The 25,493-nt window shown below is 39.7% G+C and overlaps 1 pseudogene; it reads right to left on the bottom strand.

The window, feature by feature from the left end:
- Positions 1 to 748: 748 nt before the first annotated feature.
- On the bottom strand, positions 749 to 1,024 carry LOC109556959 (cytochrome b-c1 complex subunit 6, mitochondrial pseudogene; annotated as a pseudogene).
- Between the last annotated feature and the right edge of the window lie 24,469 nt (positions 1,025 to 25,493).

Below are 25,493 nucleotides of genomic sequence, written 5' to 3' on the forward strand. Positions count from 1 at the left end.
ATGAGAAGTAAACAAAATATTCTTAAATGTGGTAATAGAAGAGCCAGCTCTGTGCATGCATACATTATCAGTTCAGTTCAGACACTCAATTATGTCCAACTTTTGCGACACCATGGATTGCAGCATGCTAGGCTTCTCTGTCCTTCACCATCTCCTGGAGCTTGCTCAAACTTACGTCATCGAGTTGGTGATGCCTTTCAATCATCTCATCCACTGTTATCCCTTCTCCTCCTGTTTTCAATCTTTCCCACCATCAGGGTCTTTTCCAATGAGTCAGTGCTTCGCATTATGTAGCCAAAATATTGGAGCTTCAGCTTCAACATCAGTCCTTCCAATGAATATTCAGGATTGATTTCCTTAGGAGGGACTGGTTTGATCTCCTTGCTGTCCAAGGGACTCTCAAGAGTCTTCTCCAACACCACAGTTCAAAAACATCAATTTTTCATCATGCAGCTTTCTTTATGGTCCAACTCTCACATCCATACATGACTACTGGTAAAACCATGGCTTTGACTAGACACACCTTTGTTCATAAAGCAATGTCTCTGATTTCTGTTTTATTTTATTTTTTGCTGATCTGAACTTTATTAAGATGAAATCAGTGATAATTACACAGAAATTACTTGCCTAAGCTAAAATCCTTGAGATTCACATGAACTTAATTACACAAACAAATGGCATGTTCAAAACCATGAGGAAATATCCCAATGCTCAGGTGATGAGGGCTTAGGTGAATAAATCTGCACACCTATTTCAATCTGTTAAACAGTTTGTGGGCCTCACAGTGGTCCCTTGCATGCAAGAAGTCGAAGAGCTCCTCTGTGCAGTCCTCCTCTGCCTGTGGCCTGGAGGATACACACTCATTACAGAGCTCTAGTCATTTCCGAGCCTTTACACATTTCTTCAGCTGCTCACATTGCCCTCTCATGGTTGTCAGGGGATCCACTAATTCCTCCTCCTCTTCTTCCTCCTCCTTGGGATCTCCAGACCCGGTCAGCATCCTTTGCTTGTCCTCTAGCCCCATGTCTGGCTGCAGTCCTGGTCTGCTATTTAATATACTATGTAGGTTTGTCATAGCTTTTCTTCCAAGGAGCAAGCGTCTTTTAATTTCATGGCTGCAGTCACCATCTGCAGTGATTTTGGAGTCCAAGAAAATAAAGTCTCTCATGTTTCCATTGTTCCCCCATCTATTTCCCATGAAGTGATGGGACTGGATGCCATGATCTTGGTTTTCTGAATGTTGAATTTTAAGCCAGCTTTTTCACTCTCCTCTTTCACTTTCATCAAGAGGCTCTTTAGTTCCTCTTCACTTTCTGCCATAAGGGTGGTGTCATCTTCATATCTGAGGTTATTGATATTTCTCACCACAATCTTGATTCTAGCTTGTGCTTCATCCAAGCCAGCATTTTGCATGATGTACTCTGCATATAAGTTAAATAAGCAGGGTGGCAATACACAGCCTTGATGTACTCCTTTCCCGGTTTGGAACCAGTCTGTTGTTCCATTTCTGGTTCTAACTGTTGATTCTTGACCTGCATATAGATTTCTTAGGAGCAAGTAAGGTGGTCCGGTACTCCCATCTATTTAAGAATTTTCCACAGTTTGTTTTGATCCACACAGTCAAAGGCTTTAGCATAGTCAATGAAGCAGAAGTAGATGCTTTTCTGGAATTCCCATGTTTTTATCTATGATGCAACGGATGTTGGCAATTTGATCTCTGTTTCTTCTGTCTTTTCTAAAACTACTTGAACTTCTAGCAGCTCTCAGTTCATGTACTGTTGAAGCCTAGCTTAGAGAATTTTAAGCATTAGTTTGCTAGCATGTGAGATGAGTGCAATTGTGTGGTAGTTTGAACATTCTTTGGCATTGCCTTTCTTTGGGATTGGAATGAAAACTGACCTTTACCAGTCCTGTGGCCACTGCTGAGTTTTCTAAATTTGCTGGCATATTGAGTGCAGCACTTTCACAGCACTGTCTTTTAGGATTCAAAATAGTTCAGCTGGAATTCCATCACCTCCAGTAGCTTTGTTCATTGTGATGCTTCCTAAAGCCCATTTGACTTCACAGTCCAGGATGTCTAGCTCTGGTTATCTGGATCATTAAAATCTTTATTTTATTTTAACTTTACAGTATTGCATTGGTTTTGGCATATGAATCAAAATGAATCTGCCAGGTATACATCTTGCCACCTCTTCTTAATATCTTTTGCTCCTGTTAGGTCCATACCATTTCTGTCCTTAATTGTGCCCATTTTTGGTATCTCTAATTTTCTTGAAGAGATCTCTAGTCTTTTCCATTCTATTGTTTTCCTCTATTTCTTTGCATTGGTCAGTTAAGAAGGGTTTCTAATCTATCCTTGCTATTCTTTTGAACTTGATATACAGATGGATATATCTTTCCTTTTCTCTTTTGGCTTTCACTTCTGCTTTCTCAGCTATTTGTAAGGCCTCCTCAGACTACCATTTTGCCTTGTTGCATTTCTTTTTCTTGGGAATGGTTTTGATCAGTGCCTTCTGTACACTGTTATGAATGTCTGGCCATAGTTCTTCAGGGACTTTGTCTATCAGATCTAATCCCTTGAATCTATTTGTCACCTCCATTGTGTAATTGTAAGGGATTTTATTTAAGTCATACTTGAATATTCTAGTGGTTTTCCCTACTGTCTTCAATTTAAGTCTGAATTTGGCAATAAGGAGTTTATAGTCTGAGCCACAGTTGGCTCCTGGTCTTATTTTTGCTGATGGTATAGAGCTTCTCCATCTTTGGCTGAAAAGAATATAATCAATCTGATCTCTGTATTGACCATCTGGTGATATTCATGTGTAGAGTCATCTCTTATATTGTTGGAAGAGGGTGTTTGCTATGACCAGTGCATTCTCTTGGCAAAACTCTGTTAGCCTTTGCCCTGCTTCATTTTGTACCTGAAGGCCAAACTTGCCTGTTACTCCAGATATGTCTTGACTCCGTACTTTTGCATTCCAGTCCCCTATGCTGAAAAAGACATCTTTTTTTGGTGTTAGTTCTAGAAGGTCTGGTAGTTCTTCATAGAACTGTTCAACTTCAGCTTTTTTGGCATTAGTGGTTGGGGCATAGACTTGGTTACTGTGATATTGAGTGGTTTGCCCTGGAGATGAGCTGAGTTCATTCTGGTTTTTTTTTTTTGAGACTGCACCCAAGTACTGCATTTTGCACTCTTTTGTTGACTATGAGGGCTACTACACTTCTTCTGAGGGATTCTTGCCCACAGTAGTAGATATAATGGTGATCTGAATTAAATTCACCCGTTCCAGTCCATTTTAGTTCACTGATTCCTAAAATGTTGATGTTCACTCTTGTCATCTCCCATTTGACCACTTCCAATTTGCCTTGATTCATGGACCTAACATTCCAGGTTCCTATGCAAGATTGTTTTTTATAGCATCAGACTTTACTTCCATCACCAATCACATTCACAAATGGGCATTGTTTTCACTTTGGCTCTGTCTCTTCATTCTTTCTGGAACAATTTCTCCACTCTTCTCCAATAGTTTATTGGGCACCTCCTAACCTGGGGCGTTCTTCTTTCAGCATCATATCTGTTTGCCTTTTCATACTGTTCATGGGATTCTCAGGGCAAGAATATTGTAGTGGTTTGCTATTCCTTTCTCCAGTGGACTACATTTTGTCAGAACTCTCCACCATGACCTGTCCATCTTGGGTGGCTCTACACAGCATGGCTCATGGTTTCATTGAGTTATACAAGGCTGTGAGCCATGTGATAAGTTTGGTTAGTTTTCTGTAATTGTGGTTTTCCTTCTGTATTTACATTATGCATATATATATATATATATAATATGTATATACAGATGTGTAATATATAAACATATGCATTATATCTTAGATACATATATATATATATATATTATATATATAGTATGTATATATTTACTGGCACGTACTTGAATAAAGAAAGTTTGGACCTAGGGAGAGAAGGAGAAACAAGTTAGAAATATAATATAACAGTCCAGGTAACAGATAATGGAGGTTAGAACAAATGCAGCAGAGGTAAAAATGATGAGTGACAAGAGATATATTTAGGAGATAACTTGATAGTGCAAAGTGAGAAAGTATGAACCATCAAGGATTACTGTGCGATGAGGAAAGTGGATAGATGGTGATAATAATATAAACTCAACTGGGTAAGAATGGTTTTAAATAGTTGTTTGCAAGCCTTTAATATGAAAGTGAACAAGTGACTGTACAACTGGGACATATTATCTTTAATCTAGACCCTAAATATCTGCCCATCACCACTTCACTCATTCCTTACTTTTTAATCTCAGGATAATAGAGTGCCAGAGTTGCAAAGATAGATTATTAGATATTTAGAGTCTGGATTCAAGATAATATGCTACAGGACTGTGTTATTTTGTGTATATTTGTGTGCCCACACTTATACAGTAACCTGGGACAGAAGTCAAAACAGGCATGTCAAAATGTTCGCCATCAGATTATGCTGATTAAATATATTCTTTGCCCCATTGAATGCTATCATTTCCTTGTTAACCTCCAGCACTTCTAAAGAACAGAAGCCATTTTATTTTCTTTAGAAAAAGAAGTACCTGTGTCATAGTTATCAGTGAAATATTATGAAGGGACTAAAAATGTTGCTTCTGGAAAAAAGAAAAACACACAGTGATATTGACCTAAAGAAAGGTTTCTTACACTAAATAAAGTATGTACACAAAATGGTACACAGAGTCTACGAAACAAGTGACCAGTACTTTTCAAACTGTCAGGGTCATCAAACTAAGAAAAGGCTGAGAAGCCTGTCATATCGAGAGGAGACAGTGTAATGTAGTGCTGCAGATGGAGCACTTGAACAGGAAAAGCACTGGGTTAGAGAGCAGATGTCTCTTCCCCACTGACTCAGCAGTAAAGAGCCTGCCCGCAGTGCAGGACACCCAGGCTCAACCCTTGGGTCGGGAAGGTCCCCCAGAGAAGGCAATGGTAACCCACTCCAGTATTCTCGCCTGGGAAATCCATGGACAGAGGAGCCTGGTGGGCTACAACCCATGGGGTCTCAAAAAGTCAGACAGGAGATAGGGACTAAAGAACAACAGCAACAAAGAGCAGACAGAAGTTTACTTCTGTGTAAATTCCTAGGCATCTGAAAGCTTAGGAGTCCTGAAATTTCACACATGTCTCCTTAAAATCACATATTTTTTTAAATTTTTCAGAAAAAAAGACTTACCTGAAGATCCATTTTAAAATGTGCTAAGTGGCTTCTATTTTCTGTCCTATTTTAATGCATAAGTTGACCCCTCAGTGTTGAGTAGCTCCATAGGGAGATAAAGCACATGCTCAAGATGCTAGCAAAGCAGGGATGCTAGCAAAACAGAACCATTTTTTTAAAAAAATGATGATATCTGATATTTATCAACCTTATTATGGTAAGGTGTCACTTAGATTTTTTAAATTAGTTTGAGCTCTACGGAATTGCCAGTTTCCAACCTGGAAAAGAAAAAGGTAACTTCATACGGTTCAATCTAGTGCCTTATGGAATATGCAGCCTTATCTTTCTGTTGTTGGAGGCACATAAGGACTCCATCCAACTTTGCTGCCAACACAAGCTTTTAATAAGCGGCTCTTAATTTGAGTGGTCAACATTGTAAAATATCTGCAAAGTGTCTGTTTCCACCCTCTTCGCTCACCTCTCCCAATCTGACCTCCCACTTCCAAATTAAGTGAACTAACTCTGGCAATACCCTAAGACCAGAGCAAAGTCAGTGATGCTTTTAACTCAAGAACCCAAGCAAAGGCTTGGCAGATTTTGTGGAAAGGTTTTTGAAAGTTAGGAAAATTTCCATCCTCATTTAACCCTCTAGGACTTAGATTTGGTGGTGGGGCGGGGGGGATCAGGTCCCGTGACTTGGTGTAACATTTCCTGAGTTGAGGGAGCTGAGCATCTCAGTAACGAGAGAATGAGGAAACATTGGAACTGAAGGTCTGGAAAAAGTATTTGGTTTGTTAAAAAGGCTCCCGCGCCCCTCAGTTGACCTGCATTGCAGAGTCCTTGGTAATAAGGCAGTATTTTATCCTAGCTTCCTCCCTCTCCCCTTCCCCCTCCTTCCAACTCCTGATCCCCACCCGCCCCCAGCACCCCCTCCCCGGAGTAGCAGCCGCAGAGCATGGGGTGAAAAGTCGCTGGAAGGACAAGTTGACAGATAGCATTTGGGTTACCGGGTCACTGGAAGGCGTCGTGATCCGGGCTCAGACGGAGCGATTTCCTCGCTGATTTTAATCTTTCGTCTGTTCACACGTCATGCCACCTGGACATAATGCAGAGAAATCTGGAGATTTAACAAACCCTTCCGCTTGCCCCCAAAGCTCCCTTGGAACAGACAGAGAGAGAGAATTAACTCTTTTCCTGCCTTTTCCATCAACAGTAGAAAACCTACGAGTGGGACAGACCTCTCTAGCAATTAATAAGCTTAAGTTTTTGTCTGAGCAAGGAGGGCTTCCTCTTTATGAAGACTGTAAATAATATAACAAGCTGTCCCTTTTACTGCCTTAGACACACGTAAGTGGCAGCTTTATCCTTTTTTGTTGACCCTCTGTCCAGGTTTTCATTTACTTTCAAATCTCTTGTCTTAGATTCTTAGAAAATATTTATTTTGGGGGTGAGGGGTGGGGTGTAGTCAGTGGGAGAAAAGATGGAAAGAGAGATATCTGAGAAGAGGAATATTAATAACTTTCTTGTGACTGTGGCCAGACAGTCTGCTTTTCTTATTTCCCCATAAGGTTTGGAGCTATTTCTGACCAAGGGTGTTAAAGCTGAGAATTAATGGATTTCAGCAAAGTAGATGCTGTCATTCCAGAGAAATGTTTCTGCTTAACTTGTTAGAGATGTCTCAGGTCATGCTTTGTAGAGCTGGGGAGTAGGGAGAGTAAAGGTAGCCAAGGTCCTTGCAGGGAGCTGCCCCTTCAGGTTTCTTCCCTCTGGACAAACAGTGGCTGGAGAGAGAAAGACTCTTGCTCTCTGTTTTCTCACAGAATGTGTTTCATACTTCTATGAAAGCACTTATCAGATTTGATCACACTTATCTGTTCAAATGTCAGCACCAGATTAGAAGCTCCACAGGGTCAGTGACTGTATCCTTCACATCTAAGTGCCTGATATATGTAGGTGTGCTTTAAATATTTGGCTGTTTATCAAACATGGTCTGAGCACTTACTATTGCTGGGTACAGAGCTAGCCAATGTGGATATAATGAAGAATAAGCTAGAGTCCTTTTTCTCAAGTTCCTCATAATCTGGTGGGGAAAACAGATATGTAATGGTAACATTTGCAATAGAACATTACACATTTTGTCCTGGTTGTATCAGATTTGACTGGGGGAAATAGTAAGGAGAATTCCGTTCTACTGGGGAAGGGAAAAAACAAGAAAAATACCAAGTAAAACGATGGTAAGAGTACAAACCAGGAGCCACAGAGGCCAGTTAAGACACTATCTCAACAGCCTTTTGGAGAAATACCAGGGTATAATATGGACATTATCGGAGAAGGCAATGGCACCCCACTCCAGTACTCTTGCCTGGAAAATCCCATGGACGGAGGAGCCTGGCAGGCCGCAGTCCATGGGGTCGAGAGGAGTCGGACACGACTGAGCGCCTTCGATTTCACTTTTCACTTTCATGCATTGGAGAAGGAAATGGCAACCCACTCCAGTGTTCTTGCCTGGAGAACCCCAGGGACAGAGGAGCCTAGTGGGCTGCCACCTTTGGGGTCGCACAGAGTCGGACACGACTGAAGTGACTTAGCAGCAGCAAGGACATTATCAGTGTGGCAGAGAGGAGATAGCATTAAAAGATAAGAAGGTAATGATTTCAAAAAACTCAGTGAACACTAAGATGAAATGACTGGAAGAAAAGGAGATGACCCCTAGGCTTCTGGCACTAGTTACTAGGTCATTAAGTGCATGGTTTATAAGGCAAAGAAAATAATGAAGAACATGATACCCTTCACCTAAGTGGTCATAATACCATGGTATTGTTTACTAATCCCAATAACAATTTCACTGCATTTGTGTCCTCAGATTATCCCAGTTTCCTTGACTTGCAGTAGACACAGCTTGCTTTACTGCCATGAAACCTGGAACACCACCATTTACTTGAGCCAAAGTGGAACATCATAGGCAGGGAATTTGGAAACCTGGATTGACTTTTGGCTCTGAAACTCTCTGAGTCCCTGCTTAGTCACTTTTAAACCAGAGAAAAACAGCTACTCCCCTGCCTGCTTTATTAGTTGGTTGTGATGGTTGGATGAGATTTTGCATCTAAAGGCTACACACACATAAGTAGCAAGATAGGACAGATCCACAAACCTTTCCAACCCGGGAATTTGAAGCGGTTCTTGGTTTGATCCCTGGGTCAGGAACATCCCCTGGCAGAAGGCATGGCAACCCACTCCAGTATTCTTACCTGGAGAATCCCATGGACAGAGGAGCCTGGAGGGCTACAGTCCATAGAGTCACCAAGAGTCACACATGACTGAAGTGACAGTGTGCACACACACACACACACACACACACACACACACACACTTGCACTTTTTAACCAGATTTGCAGCCATTCACAGACAGAGAGCTAATGAAAATGAAAATTACACACTGCCTTGAAGTCAGAAAGCCTCACACATGAGGATGAAACTTCTCTGAAGAGGATATTTGCCAAGTGGCTCTTGCTCAAAGGAGAATACTTTGTCAAATCTGCCCAGCATGGGCTCCAGACTGCTGAGCTTTCAGGAGGCCCATTTATCAGGAAAAAACAACAACAACAACAACTTCAATCAGTTCTTCAGTCTAGTGACCCTAACTTGTGCAGGTGGTAGCTCTAAATCTTGGCCAGATTCCAGTTTGGATAATTCCATTAAGTTTCTCATCATTCTACCTTCAACTTCATCAGGAATACTCTCCTTTCCTTCCTGTCTTGGAAATTGCCACTGGTAGGAGACTATGTGAGAAAGAGGAGAGTGAAAAAGTTCACTTACAACTCAACATTCAGAAAACTAAGATCATGGTATCCGGTCCCATCACTTCATGGCAAACAGAGGGGGAAACAATGGAAACAGTGACAGACTTTAATTTGGGGAGCTGCAAAATCACTGCAGATAGTGACTGCAGCCATGAAATTAAAAGACCCTTGCTCCTCAGAAGAAAAGCTATGACCAACCTAGACAGCATATTAAAAAGCAGACATTACTTTTCTGACAAAGGTCTGTCTAGTCAAAGCTATGATTTTTCCAGTAGTCATGTATGGATGTCAGAGTTGGACTATAAAGAAAGCTGCACACTGAAGAATTGATGCTTTTGAACTGTGGTGTTGAAGAAGACTCTTAAAAGTCCCTTAGATCACAGGGAGATCCAACCAGTCCATCCTAAAGGAAACCAGTCCATCCTAAAGGAAATCAGTCCTGAATATTCATTGGAAGGACTGATGCTGAAGCTGAAACTCCAATACTTGGGCCACCTGATGCAAAGAACTGACTCACTTGAAAAGACCCTGATGCTGGGAAAGATTGAAAGCAGGAGGAGAAGGAGATAACAAAGGATGAGATGGTTGGATGGTATCACTGAATAGATGGACATGAGTTTGAGCAAGCTCTGGGAGTTGGTGACAGACAGGGAAGCCTGCTGTGCTGCAGTCTATGGGGTCTCAAAGAGTCAGACACGACTGAGCAACTGAACTGAACTGAAGAGAGTATGTCTATATTTTGCATGCTCAGAGTATATTTTCTCTGCTCTATAATGAGGACATTATTCTTGTGAGACCAATTTCCAGGTAGTTTATTCTTAGAATCTAGCCCTGAGAGCTTTTCTCACCAGCCAGGTAAATTAGAGAAGGATAGACTATAACAGCAATTTGGAAAGCCTTGGACACTGATTGATAGTAGCTAGGTAGGTAGCATAGAGAAGTGAAGTGGTCACTGAGGACTAAAATAGGTGAGAGACTGATGAGGACTGGATAGTACATTCCACATTTAAGCTCATCCACATTAAAAAAAATTTTTTTTATGTTTTTTTGGCTATGTGTGCAGCTTGTGAGAATCTTAGTTCCCCAACCAGAGACTGAACCCATGTTACAACAGTGAAAGAACTCAGTCCTAACCATTAGGCAATCAGGGAATTCCCTAAATTCATCCACATTTTAAAAAGTGAAACATTGTGTGCAAAGGTTCCCCTTTCTCCACATCCTTGTGATGGCTTTCTTTTTGATGTAGCCATTTTAACAAGTGTGAAATGATATCAAGTTTCTCTTTGCCTGGAGAATCCCATGGCATCATCATTTCCCTGATGATTAGTGCTGTTTATTCCCTTTTCATGTAACTGTTAGCCATTTATGTCTCTTTTGGAAAAATATCTATTCAAGTCTTTTTAAATCAGATTTTGTTATTGCTTTTCAGTTGTATGAGTTCCTTATATATTTTGTATATTAATCTAGATTAGCTAGTTACCTAGAATCTTATCATATAGATGTCTTGCAAATATTTTTCCTTGTTACTTATTGCCTTTTCACTTTATTGATTTTTTCTTTTGCTGTGCTGGAGATTCCTCAAAAATTCAGAAATAGAACTACCATAAGATATATATATATATATATATATATATATATATATATATATACACACACACACACACACACACACACTCCCCCCAATAAATGAAATCAGGATCTGGAAGAGATCACTGAACTCCCGTGTTCATTGCAGCATTACTCATAATAGCCAAGATATGGAAACAACTACAAATCTGTCTATGAATAAATGGATAAAGAAAATGTGATACATACACACAATAAAATATTATTCAGTCATGAGAAGGAAATCTTGCTATTTATAACAACATGGATGGACCTTAAGGGCATTATGCTAAGTGAAATAAGTCAGAGAAAGATAAATTCTGTATTATCTCACTTATACATGGAACCTAAGTAAGCTGAATTTACAGAAACAAAGAGTAGAATGGTGGCTAACAGAGGCTAGAATGGATGGTGAAGGAGGGAAATATTGGTTAAAGGGTACAAATTTCCAGATATAAGCAAAATAAATTTTGTTAATATATTGTACAGCATGAGGACTTTAGTGAATAATACTGGTTAGAAGTTACTAAGAGAGTAATTCTTAAATGTTCTTAAACCCCCCAAAAATAATTCTGTGAGGTGACACAGGTGTTAACTAACCTTATTGTGGTAATCATTTTACTATATATACATTTATGGAATCATTACTTTATATAACCTAAATATACAAAATGTATATATGTTAATTACAGCTCAAGGAAAGCTGGAAAAAAATTAAAACGTCGTGTAGCCTAAAAAAAAAAAAATCATTTGTGAGCATAATTTGCTTTGTAGGTCACCAGTTTTCAATCCCTAATCTAGCTCTTAAAACTTACTAAAGTAAAAGTCACTCAGTCATGTCCAACTCTTTGCGACTCAGAATACTGAATTCTCCAGGCCAGAATACTGGAGTGGGTAGTCTTTCCATTCTCCAGGAGATCTTCCCAACCCAGGTCTCCCGCACTGCAGGCAGATTCTTTACCAGCTGAGCCACAAAGGAAGCCCACGGATACTGGAGTGGTAGCCTATCCCTTCTCCAGCAGAACTTCCAGACACAGGAATCGAACCGGGGTCTCCTGCATTGCAGGCGGATTCTTTACCAACTGAGCTATCAGGGAAGCCCTAAATTTAGTAATGATTTAACTAAACCAGAAGTAACTAAATAGCCAATACATAGGTAGCTACAATTTATAAAGCCAGTTGAACACAAATCTGAATTATTACCTGGTCTTCTATCTCTCAGTCCAAGGCTTTTCTTCGATGCCAGGTGGCTTTCTGTTCCAACCTATAGAAATTTGAAATACTCTGTCAATATTTCTTTGCCTTCCTAACTTACTCTCCTATCATTTTGTAAAAGATATGTAATTATGTTTCAGTGGAGAGAGCATTGGAATTTTGAATCAAAAGCTGTGGGTCCAGTACTGGTTCTACCCCACAGTAGCAGATCAGTCTGGACCAGATTCCTAAATTGTGAGTTGATGCATTAGTAAGTCCTGGAGACTGCTCATTTAACTCATTCAGTTTAAAATGTTAATGGTATTCAAATTTTTTGAATTACTGTCCAAATACTTGTGCAGTGGGCCTGTTGTAGGATAGTGTTCATTTGAAGATCAGGATCACTATCTTCATGTATTAAATAATGACATTTTCTACTCTTGAGATCCTTCCCACAAAAATGCATTCATTGCACAATAGGTATCCATTGGAAAAAATCAGATTGATATACATTTAATTAGCCCCCATTAGAATCATTTTCAAAAAACTAATAGCACAAATAATTGTTTCAGGGGCATTGGGTTTAGACAGATACGGGATTAAAAATTTGCCCTATCATTTAAAAATCTTTGAGACATTGGATAATCACTGAGGCTTAGTTTCCCAACCTCTAAAGTGGAAGAATATTAACTACTCCATCAACATAAGATTCAGTTCAGTTCAGTTCAGTTCAGTCGTTCAGTCATGTCTGACTCTTTGTGACCCCATGGACTGCAGGATGCCAGGTTTCCTGTCCATCACCAATTCCAGGAGCTTGCTCAAACCCATGGCCATTGAGTTGGTGGTGACATTCAATCATCTCATCGTCTGTCATCCCCTTCTCCTCCTGCCTTCAATCTTTCCTAACACCAGGGTCTTTTCCAATGAGTCAGTTCTTCACATCAGGTGGCCAAAGTATTGGAGTTTCAGCTTCAGCATCAGTCCTTCCAATAAAGATTCAGGACTGATTTCTTTTAGGATTGACTGATTGGATCTCCTTGTGGTCCAAGGGACTCTCAAGAGTCTTGTCCAATACCACAGTTCAAAGAATCAGTTTCTCAGTGTTCAGCTTTTTTTACAGTCCAACTTTTCACATCCACACATGACTACTGGAAAAACCATAGCTTTGACTAGACAGATCTTTGTTGGCAAAGTAATATCTCTGCTTTTTAACATGCTGTCTAGGTTTTCTTCCAAGGAGCAAGCATCTTTTCATTTCATGACTGCAGTCACTGTCTGCAGTCATCTTGTAGCCCAAGAAAATAAAGTCTTTCACTGTTTCCTTTGTTTCCCCATCTATTTGCCATGAAGTGATGGGACTGGATGCCATGATCTTTGTTTTTTGAATGTTGAATTTTAAGCCAGATTTTTCACTCTCCTTTTTCACCTTTATCAAGAAGCTCTTTAGTTTCTCTTTGCTTTCTGCCACAAGGGCCATGTCATATGCATATCTGAAGTTATTGATATTTATCCCAGAAATCTTGATTCCAGCTTGTGCTTCATCCAGTCTAGCATTTTGCATGCTGTACTCCACATATAAGTTAAATAAACAAGGTGACAATATACAGCCTTGATGTACTTCTTTTCCAATTTGGAACGAATCTGTTGTTCCATGTCCAGTTCTGACCTTCACTTCTTGACATGCATACAGATTAAATGAGGGTAAATTCAATGCATCTGGCAGGTAGGAAATGTGAGAGCAATAGCAATTTATATTATATATTCAAGTGTCTCCATTAACAGTTTTCCTTCCCTCCCTATCAAAGTTTTATGACCAAAATTCCAGTTACTCTGGAGGTTCTAACATCTTTACTCATAGAAAGATTTTATGAACATTTTTTCCTTGCTGAAAGATTCTGGACAAATGAAAAGCATGACATAATTTGAATGGAAGTAGCACCTGGCTGCTTAACATGGGTCTGACTGTAATAAATGCATTTCTTCAGTTTTCCAGTAGGATTGTTCTCCAGGTGGTCCCTTAACTAAAACAAAATACTAGAGAAGAATAAAGAATGTACAGTGCTTAGAAAATCATGTGCTTTTGATTTCCAAAGATATTTGTGTTTCAAATGAATGATAGGTGAGAAAAGCTCCTGCCATATTCTCCTACCTTTTCCACAAAGGGAAAGTTTTTAGTGACAGTTTTGTTCTCACAATCTAACATTTAGAGAAGGCTCCAAAGGATTTCTTCTTTGAGCATGTGGAGACTTGGTTCAAGTTGATGAGTTTGATTAGAGAATGTTAGGACTTGGCCAAGTGATGGTGTGTGGGTTGGGATAGGATCAAGTAAGGAAAGGGTATCGGGTAGAAAAAGGGTACAGAGGCTTTTCTTGTATTATCCCTTTGCCCCATCCCTGAAACCTTCTAAAACTCTTCATCTCATGATGGAGGTAGCATGTTTGGACTTTTAAAACTTTTGGCACACTCATCTAGGGACCGATTGCCCTGTGTCTTTGAATTTCAAAGGAAGCTCCCTGCTCAAGATTTGCTGCCTGGTTGGTGTTTGAATCAAAATTAGAAATATCAGTTCTAATGCTGCTAATAGGACTTATAGCATATCACAACTTCAACTCCTGATGGATGAGTCATTGGATGAAGGATCAAATAATTTCATAACCTTAACTCTTTTTAGCTCAACTCCTATGTTTGACAAAGAAAGTAAGGTCCAGAGAAATTGAATCAATTACCTAAATTAAAAGCTGGCCAGATATGGCTCATAGACCAAATCTTCCCTGCCACCCCTTTCATAAATGTGGTGCTATTGGAAAACAGCTGTACTCATTCACTTACGTATTATGTATGGCTGTAAAGAATCCATCTGCAAGGTGGAAGACATGGGTTCAATCGCTGAGTTGGGAAGATTCCCTGGGGAGGGGAAAGGCTGCTGCTGCTGCTAAGTCACTTCAGTCATGTCCGACTCTGTGCGACCCCATAGACGGCAGCCCACCAGGCTCCTCTGTCCCTGGGATTCTCCAGGCAAGAACACTGGAGTGGGTTGCCATTTCCTTCTCCAATGCATGAAAGTGAAAAGTGAAAGTGAAGTCGCTCAGTTGTGTCTGACTCTTAGTGACCCCATGGACTGTAGCCCACCAGGCTCCTCCGCCCATGGGATTTTCCAGGCAAGAGTACTGGAGTGGGGTGCCATTGCCTACCTACTCCAATATTCTGGCCTGGAGAATTTCCATGGACTGTATAGTCCATGGGGTCACAAAGATTTGGACATGACAGAGAAACTTTCACTTTCGCTTCACGGCTGTTTTTATCCTACAATAGCAAAGTGGAACAGTGATGACAAGACTGTATGTCTCTCAAAATCTAATATATGTACTATTTACTATCTGGTCCCTTATGGGAAAAAATTCACTGACCCCCGATCTAAAATCACACAATCCATTGGAAGCAAAGCCTAAATTAGGATTAAGGTCTTCTGAATCTTGAGCCAGTGGCCTATCTCTTATAGCATACCAGAAGAGAGAATGAAAAACACAATGCTTATAGAAACTTAAGCCTTTCCGAATAAGAGAAATAATGGAATCTGAGGTGTTTTTTGTTTTGTTTTGTTTTGTTTTTTTTGCTGCCATAATCAATATCAGGAGATATTTCTCAATCTACCAACCCTAAGCTGGACTTTAACTAAGACCAAAATTGGAGCTGGATTTTGTTAGTTCAAGGAGTCCTCCATGGACTCTGTATCCCCTTATTCTAGATACTTATCAATCTGCTCATCAAATATGTACAAGTCCTCTTTCTATGCCTTAAAAATATATATATGTTTAAGGATAATTCAGCATCCTAATAAGAGTTTCACCAAGATTAAGCAGCAAGGGTATTTAAAGAACAAATCACACCCAACAAACTTCATAGCCTTTTACAATGTAGTTTCAAATTAGCAGATGAAAGGAAGACAAGGGATCTTATATCTCTGCCTTTTAGTAAAACACATGTGACAGGATCTCTCACAAAACGTTAGTGGCAAAGCCATTTTGTGTCAGCCTTTGCCAGTTCAAATGGGCTTGAATGTTTCCATGTAAACTGGAGAAAGAATGATGATAAGTGTCATTGCAAAGAGTTTGGGCATGGATGTGGCATCTCTGAGATTATTAAGTAATATCATAATTGACCTTTAATAAGGCACAATAAGGTCACAATCAAATAATATGTGTGCAGTGCTCAAATATAAACAAATCCCAAGGAAGTTCAGGCAAATAAGAAAATGGAGTTAAATAAAAGTAGATATATCTTCATGGACATAGCCAAATAACAACCCATGGAAAAAAGTGAGTCAAAGAATCAGCTCTTCCAAATTTCGGAGACCTAGAAATAACTGAACACCAAAAATATTGTATTAGAAGTTAGAGTTGTTACTGCTGCTGCTGCTGCTGCTAAGTCGCTTCAGTCGTGTCTGGCTCTGTGCGAACCCACAGACTGCAGCCCACTAGGCCCCGCTGTCCCTGGGATTCTCCAGGCAAGAACACTGGAGTGGGTTGCCATTTCCTCCTCCAATGCATGAAAGTGAAAAGTGAAAGTGAAATCACTCAGTCGTGTCCGACTCTTAGCGACCCCATGGACTGCAGCCTACCAGGCTCTTCCATCCATGGGATTTTCCAGGCAAGAGTACTGGAGTGGGTTGCCATTGCCTTCTCCAAAGTTGTTACTACTGAATATTAAAAATTGAATGCAGCTCATATCCCAGTTGCAAAGCTAAAGAATTGTAAGCAGCATGACAGATTGGTGGTTAAACAATAAAAGAGAATCACCGATTCATTTATTCATGCATTCACTCATCCACTCCAAAACTATTTACTCAGTGCCTGCCATGTGCTTGTCACAGTTTTAAGTACTGAAGTTATAGCAGCACACAAAGCAGGCACAGGTCTTGCCCTCATATATTTTTCCCTCTCTCTTCCGCTTTCTCTCATGTAGCTGCTTTATCAGAATATGGTAAGTAACAAGAAGTAACTTGAAAAAGAATGATGGAAGAGTAGGGGATGAAGTACACTACTTTAGACAGAAATATAAGAAGAAAACCCCTCCATGAGGTGTCTTGACTAGTGGAAGGATATTCCAGGCATAAGAAAGTGTGAAGGTCCCAAAATGAGAGCACACTTGACATTTGGGGAACAGAAAGAAGTACAGAGAACAAAACGAAAAGTCCTGGGAACTGAGACGAAACAGGTAGATGTTGTAGGATACTGTCATGTAGATTTTGGTAAGAATCTGCATCTTATTTTTATTGAGGTGAGGAGACATTTTAAGATAAGAACTAACACCTTAAAAAGATCAGTCTGATTGTGTTATGAGAATGAACTACAAAGGGGCCAGGTAGAAGGAATGCCAGTTAAGAGGTTTTTGCAGTATTTTAAGTGAGAGGTAATAGTAGCTTGGACTTGGGTGAATACAAGCTGTGGAACTGATAAAAAAAAAAAAAAAAAAAAAAAAGGGCACTTTGTGCATGGGTATATACTGAACGTAGATTCCAGTAGGATTTATCACTTATTTGGATGTGGGAAATAAGAGAATAAAAGAAATCACAAATGCTTCCAAGCATTTTTGCCTGAGCATCTGGTACTGCTGCTGCTCCTAAGTCGCTTCAGTCGTGTCCAACTCTGTGAGACCCCAGAGATGGCAGCGCAGCAGGCTCCCCCGTCCCTGGGATTCTCCAGGCAAGAACACTGGAGTGGGTTGCCATTTCCTTCTCCAATGCATGAAAGTGAAAAGTGAAAGTGAAATCATTCAGTCGTGTCCGACTCTTAGCGACCCCATGGCCTGTAGCCTACCAGGCTCCTCCATCCATGGGATTTTCCAGGCAAGAGTACTGGAGTGGGGTGCCATTGCCTTCTCTGGCCTGAGCATCTAGATAAGTCAAATAGCAGTTTTACTCAAATGGGAAAACCAGGGGAAAGGGTAATTCAAGGTAGAAAACAAGAGTTAAGTCTCTATCTAATAAGTTACAGGAGTATAACTTATCCTCCTTCACCACCACAGAAGATTACAAAAGCTCTCAGAGTCTTCCCATCCTAAGAGTTCAAACCTCATATATCACTTCTCCCCATGTTTTTCTTGAGTTTCCTATAAGGGATGTTGGCTATATACTACGGGATTTGATCTCTCCCAATCCAAGTCCCAAAGCCAAAGCAAAAACAACACCTAGTTGTGGAGGTGACTGGTGATAGAAGCAAGGTCCAATGCTGTAAAGAACAATATTGCATAGGAACCTGGAATGTTAGGTCCATGAATCAAGGCAAATTGGAAGTGGTCAAACAGGAAATGGCAAGAGTGAATGTCAACATTTTAGGAATTAGCAAACTAAGATGGACTGGAATGGGTGAATTTAACTCAGATGACCATTATATCTACTACTGTGGGCAGGAATCCCTTAGAAGAAATGGAGTAGCCATCATATTCAATGAAAGAGTCCAAAATGCAGAACTTAGATGCAATCTCAAAAACGACAGAATGATCTCTATTCATTTCCAAGGCAAATCATTCAGTATCACAGCAATCCAAGTCTATGCCCCGACCAGTAATGCTGAATAAGTTGAAGTTGAATGGGTCTATGAAGACCTACAGTACCTTTTAGAACTAACACCCAAAAAAGATGTCCTTTTCATTATAGGGGCCTGGAATGCAAAAGTAGGAAGTCAAGAAACATCTGGAGTAACAGGCAAATTTGGCCTTGGAGTATGGAATGAAGTAAGGCAAAGGCTAATAGAGTTTTGCCAAGAGAACGCACTGGTCATAGCAAACACCCTCTTCCAACAATACAAGAGAAGACTCTACACATGGACATCACCAGATGGTCAACACCGAAATCAGATTGATTACATTGTTTGCAGGCAAGGATGGAGAACCTCTATACAGGCAGCAAAAACAAGACCAGGAGCTGACTGTGGCTCAGATCATGAACACCTTATTGCCAAATTCAGACTTAAATTGAAGAAAGTAGGGGAAACCTCTAGACTATTCAGGTTTGATCCAAATCAAATCCCTTATGATTATACAGTGGAAGTGAGAAATAGATTTAAGGGACTAGATCTGATAGATAGAGTGCCTGATGAACTATGGATGGAGGTTCATGACATTGTATAGGGGACAGGGATCAAGACCATCCCCAAGAAAAATAAATGCAAAAAGCAAAGTGGTTGTCTGAGGAGGCCTTACAAATAGCTGTGAAAGAAAGGGAAGCAAAAAGCAAAGTTGCCAACATCTGCTGGATCTTCAAAAAAAACAAGAGGGTTCCAGAAAAACATCTATTTCTGTTTTATTGACTATGCCAAAGCCCTTAACTTTGTGGATCACAATAAACTGTGGAAAATTCTGAAAGAGATGGGAATACCAGACCACCTGACCTGCCTCTTGAGAGACCTGTATGCAGGTCAGGAAGCAACAGTTAAATCTGGACATAGAACAACAGACTGGTTCCAAATAAGAAAAGGAGTATGTCAAGGCTATATATTGTCACCCAGCTTGTTTAACTTATATCCAGAGGACATCATGAGAAACGCTGGGCTGGAAGAAGCACAAGCTGGAATCAAGATTGCTGGGAGAAATATCAATAACCTCAGATATGCAGATGACACCACCCTTATGGCAGAAAGTGAAGAGGAACTAAAAAGCCTCTTGATGAAAGTGAAAGAGGAGAGTTAAAACGTTGGCTTAAAGCTCAACATTCAGGAAACGAAGATCATGGCATCTTTCATTTCACAGAAAATAGATGGGGAAACAGTGGAAACTGACTGACTTTATTTTTTGGTCTGCAAAATCACTGCAGATGGTGATTGCAGCCATGAAATTAAAAGACGCTTACTCCTTGGAAGGAAAGCTATGACCAACCTAGACAGCATATTCAAAAGCAGAGACATTACTTTGTCAACAAAGGTCTGTCTGGTCAAGGCTATGGTTTTTCCAGTAGTCATGTATGGATGTGAGAGTTGGACTATAAAGAAAGCTGAGCACTGAAGAATTGTTCCTTTTGAACTGTGGTGTTGGAGAAGACTCTTGAGAGTCCCTTGGACTGCAAGGAAATCCAACGAGTCCATCCTAAAGGAGATCAGTCATGGGAGTTCATTGGAAGGACTGATGTTGAAGTTGAAACTCCAATACTTTGGCCACCTGATGAGAGGAGCTGACTCATGGAAAAGACCCTGATGCTGGGAAAGATTGATTGCAGGAGGAGAAGGGGACAACAGAGAATGAGATGGTTGGATGGCATCACCGACTCAATGGACATGAGTTTGGGTAAACTCCAGGAATTGGTGATGGACAGGGAGGCCTGGCGTGCTGCAGTTCATGGGGTCACAGAAAGAGTTGGACATGATTGAGCAACTGAACTGATTGACTGAATCCCAGTCTCCCACCCCACATCCAACCATCAAATTCAATATTTCTGAATCTCACCACTGTTGACATTTTAAGCCAAATAATTCTCTGTTGGGCAGAGAAGAGGGGGTTCCTGTGTGTTGTAGAATCTTTGGGTGCATCCCTAGTCTGTCCACTGTATTCCAATGGCAATACCTTTTCCATTGCCTCCAGTTGTGACAAGAAAAGACATCTCCAGTCATTGCCAAATGTCCCCTGGGGTACAAAAAAATTTGTATCCAGGGAAGAAGCATTGGTTTAAAACATGCAGATCCAATGGATTCTACTGACTTGCTTGAACAAAATGCCACCCTGGGTATGATGCCCTCTGACCCTGCCCATCAAAGTAGCTTACAGATAACCATATTTGCCCATGATATAAATTCCAATTCACACAATTAAAGGAGACATTGTTTATTTGTGTATTAGCATATCCAGCTGCCTGTTTGCCTTTGCTTGATATTTCAGTCCAAGTAGAGGGATTTGGCATAAATAATATCCAGTCACTGAAGGCTGAAAGATACTGTAAATATCCAAGTCCTAAATTACTGTGTTGTTTTCAAGTATAATCCATAAAAACCACTCTTAGCTTCGAAGGAGGCGGGGTGGAAAAAAAACAACTCCGTCGCCATTACTTAAATAGGCCCATTAAAAATGAGCTGTGAGTGAAATATGGCTTTATTAAACAGATGACATTACATCAGGAATGACGAATCATAAAGTTTCTTTTCAGCATTACAATGGTATACGACCTTTTAAACTTTAATCATTCACCTCATATTCTGAACTACCGTCAAGTGTGCAGGCTTCTTTCTAATTTCATTAAACGTGAGGCAACTGAAGAAATGTTGGCAACGATTCTCAACAGGCTTTTACCAGCATGGTTTAGAGACACACAGCCAGAACTGGGGCAGCCCCTGGTCTGTCTGGAAAGGGAAGTATGGCCTCACTCTGACTGCCAAAGTTCAGGAATGACAGGGAAGGAACTCTCATCCCTTACATATTGTTGTATTCCCAGGACCGAGCAAAAGGTCTGGCCCAAAGTAAGGCGTCTATCAATGTTCACTGAACAAACCTCAATAACCAAGATATTGGAATATCGTGTTACATTTGGATAGGACTTTCAGTTTACAAAAAGCATGGTTCAATCTTTACAGGGACCTGGTGAAGAAGGCCAAGGTCACACTAGTAGTAAATGGTAGAGCTAGATGACCAGTTTGTGTTCTCTTCACAACTTTCCACAGTGGATATAAGACAATACTGTGTTGTTGCTAAGAGCACCAACTTGGCTTCCAACCCAGCACTTCTACTCAATAACTGTGGGTCCTTTCACAAGGCACTTAAACTCTCCAAGTTCCATGGTCCTCAAAGGTCAGTGGTGAGAACTATTTGAGATGATGCACATAAAAAGCCTGGCATGATGAATGGCACATGGTAAGCATCCAATAAATGTTATTTATAATTATTAACAGTTTCAAAAACTACCCTGGGGAAAATAGAAAACTGGTATTACAGAATCCTTAAGGGAAAAGCAGCATTTGAAATCATAGGAACTTAGTGGCCTATCACCCATAAAAATTGGTTGAAATTTCAATTAATTTCCACATAACTTTCTTTTTGACTTCTTCTTCTATAAGAGAGTTTTTAGGAAGGAAAGTAAAGGACAGTTTTTCACTTGCTCTCAACAACTCCATCCTGCAACCTGGTACCAAAAGTATCCCTGGACCTTTTTTGAGAAGTCCCATATCATGGTGTGATTATGTCAGTGATAATCTAACTGGTAGGTAAGTGTTGTTTTTTAATTTTATTATTGTGGTTCTCCTATCTCTGGTGTTCTCATCAATATTTTAAATGGCACAGGGAACATATAAAGAGGTTCAAGAAGAATTTTAGTAAATTTCTTATGACAGATCTGAATCCGGTTAATTTTTTAAAATATGAAAATTTGAAATAAATACATAATCTTTGAGTTGTGGCCATGTAAGAAAACTATCATACTTTTTCGCAAAATATCCACAGATCTCTCTTCAGGGACAATATGAAGTTTGAGGTCAGTCTTCATTTTGTCCTAGGATAGCGTATTTCTCTTGAGGCTAAATATAAAATTAAGAGTTCATGTATTATTCAGTATACTTTTAGGTATAAATTCCAAAAACACCAAGCAAAGTAACATAAATGATAAATACCACAAGGTCAGGGAATATGTTGGTATTCGGGTTCATTAAGTTTTAGTGGTACACTGATTATCGACAAAAACATAGAAATAGACCCACCAACTTAGGAAATAAACTTATGATTACCAAAGGGGAAAAGTGGGGGAGTACATTATAGATTGAGATTAACATATACATATTATTAAACATAAACTGTAAGGATCTACTGTATAGTAGAGGTAAATATACTCAATATTTTGTAATAACCTATAAGTGAAAAGAATCTAAATAAGAATAGTTGTATAAGTATGTATAGCAGAATTACTTTGCTGTACACCTGAAACTAACACATTGTAAATCAACTATACTTAAATAATTTTTTAATAATTTTTTTATTTTATTTTTTAACTATACAATATTGCATTGGTTTTGCCATATATTTAAAAAAAATGTTTCATATGTAATTAGGCATTGTTAGTGTGCTTCCTTGATCCTTTCTATGTCTTACTCCCTGCAAGATCTCAATAGCTATCATGTCTCCCCCACAAAGTTAATGTCCAGAGGTAGAAAAAAAAAGATAACTGTTTTCGCACAGAAGTCTCCTTTGTTAATTGCAAAGAAACCTTTCCCATAATTTCTCTCCACTTATATTTTTCCCTATTTCATAACTCTCAAATTAATTATTGCCACAGAGAGAATACAACTAAGAATAAGATTCACCCCATTCAACTGGATGAATCTCTGTATTTTTGTGCACATGGTTATTTAATGCCTGAAAAAAAACTGAAGTTCTATTGGTGAGGAAAACAGTGATGAATAATGGTAATGGGCTAGGGGAACAATGGTTGTCATTCATTAAACATACCACAAGTAAGTGATGTCTATGTGTCGATCGTCTCTTGTGTTGTCGGACGAGGGTGTTTCCTATGACCAGCGCGTTCTCTTGGCAAAGCCTTTGCCTTCATTTTGTATCTCAAGGCCAAATTTGCCTGTTACTCCAGGTATCTCTTGACTTCCTACTTTTGCACTCCAATCCCCTATGATGAAAAGGACAACTCTTCTTGGTGTTAGATCTAGAAAACCTTCATAGAACTGTTCATCTTCTTTGGTATTAGAGGTTGGGGCATAGACTTGGATTACAATATATTGCATGGTTTGCCTTGGAAATGAACCGAGATCATTCTGTCACTTTTGAGATTGCACTCAAGTACTGCATTTCAGATTCTTTTGTTGACTATGAGGGCTACTCCATTTCTTCTAAGGGAATCTTCCCCACAGTAGTAGATACAATGGCCTTCTAAATTAAATTCACCCATTCCCATCCATTTTAGTTCACTGATTCCTAAGATGTCAATATTCAATCTTGTCATCTCCTGCCTGACCATGTCGAATTTACCTTGATTCATGGACGTAACATTCCAGGTTCCTATACATTATTATTCTTTATATCATTGGGCTTTATTTTTACCACCAGATACATCCAAAACTGAGCATCATTTTCACTTTGGCTGAGCCTCTTCATTCTTTCTGGAGCTATTTCTCCGCTCTTCTTCAATAGCATATTAGAGACCTATTGACCTGGAGGTGGGGCTTATCTTCCACTGTCATATCTTTTTGCCTTTTCATACTGTTCTTGAGGTTCTTAAAGGAAAATTACTGGAGTGGTTTGGTATTCCCTTCCACAGTGGACAAAGATTTTCATGGTCATAGCAAACACCCTCTTCCAACAACATGAGAGAGGATTCTACACAGGAACATCACTAGATGGTCAATACCAAAATCACGTTGATTATATTCTTTGCACCTTAAGATGGAGAAGCTCTATACAATCAGTAAAAGCAAGAAAGACCTGGAGCTAACTGAGGCTCAGATAATAAGCTCCTTATTGCAAAATTCTGGTTTAATTGAAGTAGGGAAAAAAAGAAAAAAACTAGGCCATTCAGGTATGACCTAAATCAAATGCTTAATGATTATGCCATGGAGGTGACAAATAGATTCAAAGGATAAGATCTGGTAGACAAGAGGGCCTACAGAAGTATGGATGGAGGTTCATAACATTATATAGGAGGCAGTGACCAAAACCGTCCCAAAGAAAAAGAAATACAAGAAGGCGAAGTTGTTGTCTGAGGAGGCTTTACAAATAGCTGAGAAAAGAAAAAACCAAAAGGCAAGGGAGGAAGGGAAAGATATACCAAACTGAATGCAGAGTTCCAGAGAATAGCAAAGAGATAAGAAGGCCTTCTAAAGTGAACAATGCAAAGAAATAGAGGAAAACAATATAATAGGTAAAACTAGAGATCTCTTCAAGAAAATTGGATATGCCAAGGGAACATTTCGTGCAAAGATAGGTACAATAAAGAATAGAAATGGCAAGGACCTAATAGAAGCAGAAGAGACTGAGAAGAGGTGGCAAAAATGTACAGAACAGTAAAAAAAGAAAAAAGTTATTGACCCAAATGACCACGATGATGTGGTCATTCACCTAGAGCCAGACAACCTGGAGTGTGAAGTCAAGTGGGCCTTAAGGAGCATTACTACAAACAAAGCTAGTGGAGGTGATGGAATTCCATCTGAGCTATTTCAAATCCAAAAAGATGATGCTTTGAAAGTGCTACATTCAATATGCTAGCAAATTTGGAAAACTCAACAGTGGCCACAGGACTGGAAAACTTCAGTTTTCACTCCAATCACAAAGGAGGGCAAAGCAAAAGAATGTTCAAGCTACCATACAATTGCACTCATTTCACATGCTAGCAAGGTAATGCTCAAAATCCTTCAAGCTAAGCTTCAGTAGTACGTGAACTGAGAACTTTCAGATGCACAAGCTAGATCTAGAAAAGGCAGAAGAACCATAGACCAAATTGTCAACATCTGTTGGATCATAGAAAAAGCAAGGTAGTTACAGAAAGACATCTAATTCTGCTTTATTGACTACACTAAAGCCTTTTATTGTGTGGATCACAACAAACTGTGGAAAATTCTTGCAGAAATGGGAATACCAGACAACCTTACCTGCCTCCTGAGACATCTGTATGCAGGTCAAGAAGCAACAGTTAGAACTGGACATGGAACAATGGGCTGTTTCAAAATTGAGAAAAGAGTATGACAAGGCTGCATATTTTCACCCTG

This window comes from Bos indicus, chromosome 3 (assembly GCF_029378745.1).
Source record: "Bos indicus isolate NIAB-ARS_2022 breed Sahiwal x Tharparkar chromosome 3, NIAB-ARS_B.indTharparkar_mat_pri_1.0, whole genome shotgun sequence".
NCBI classification, from domain to species: Eukaryota; Metazoa; Chordata; class Mammalia; order Artiodactyla; family Bovidae; genus Bos; species Bos indicus.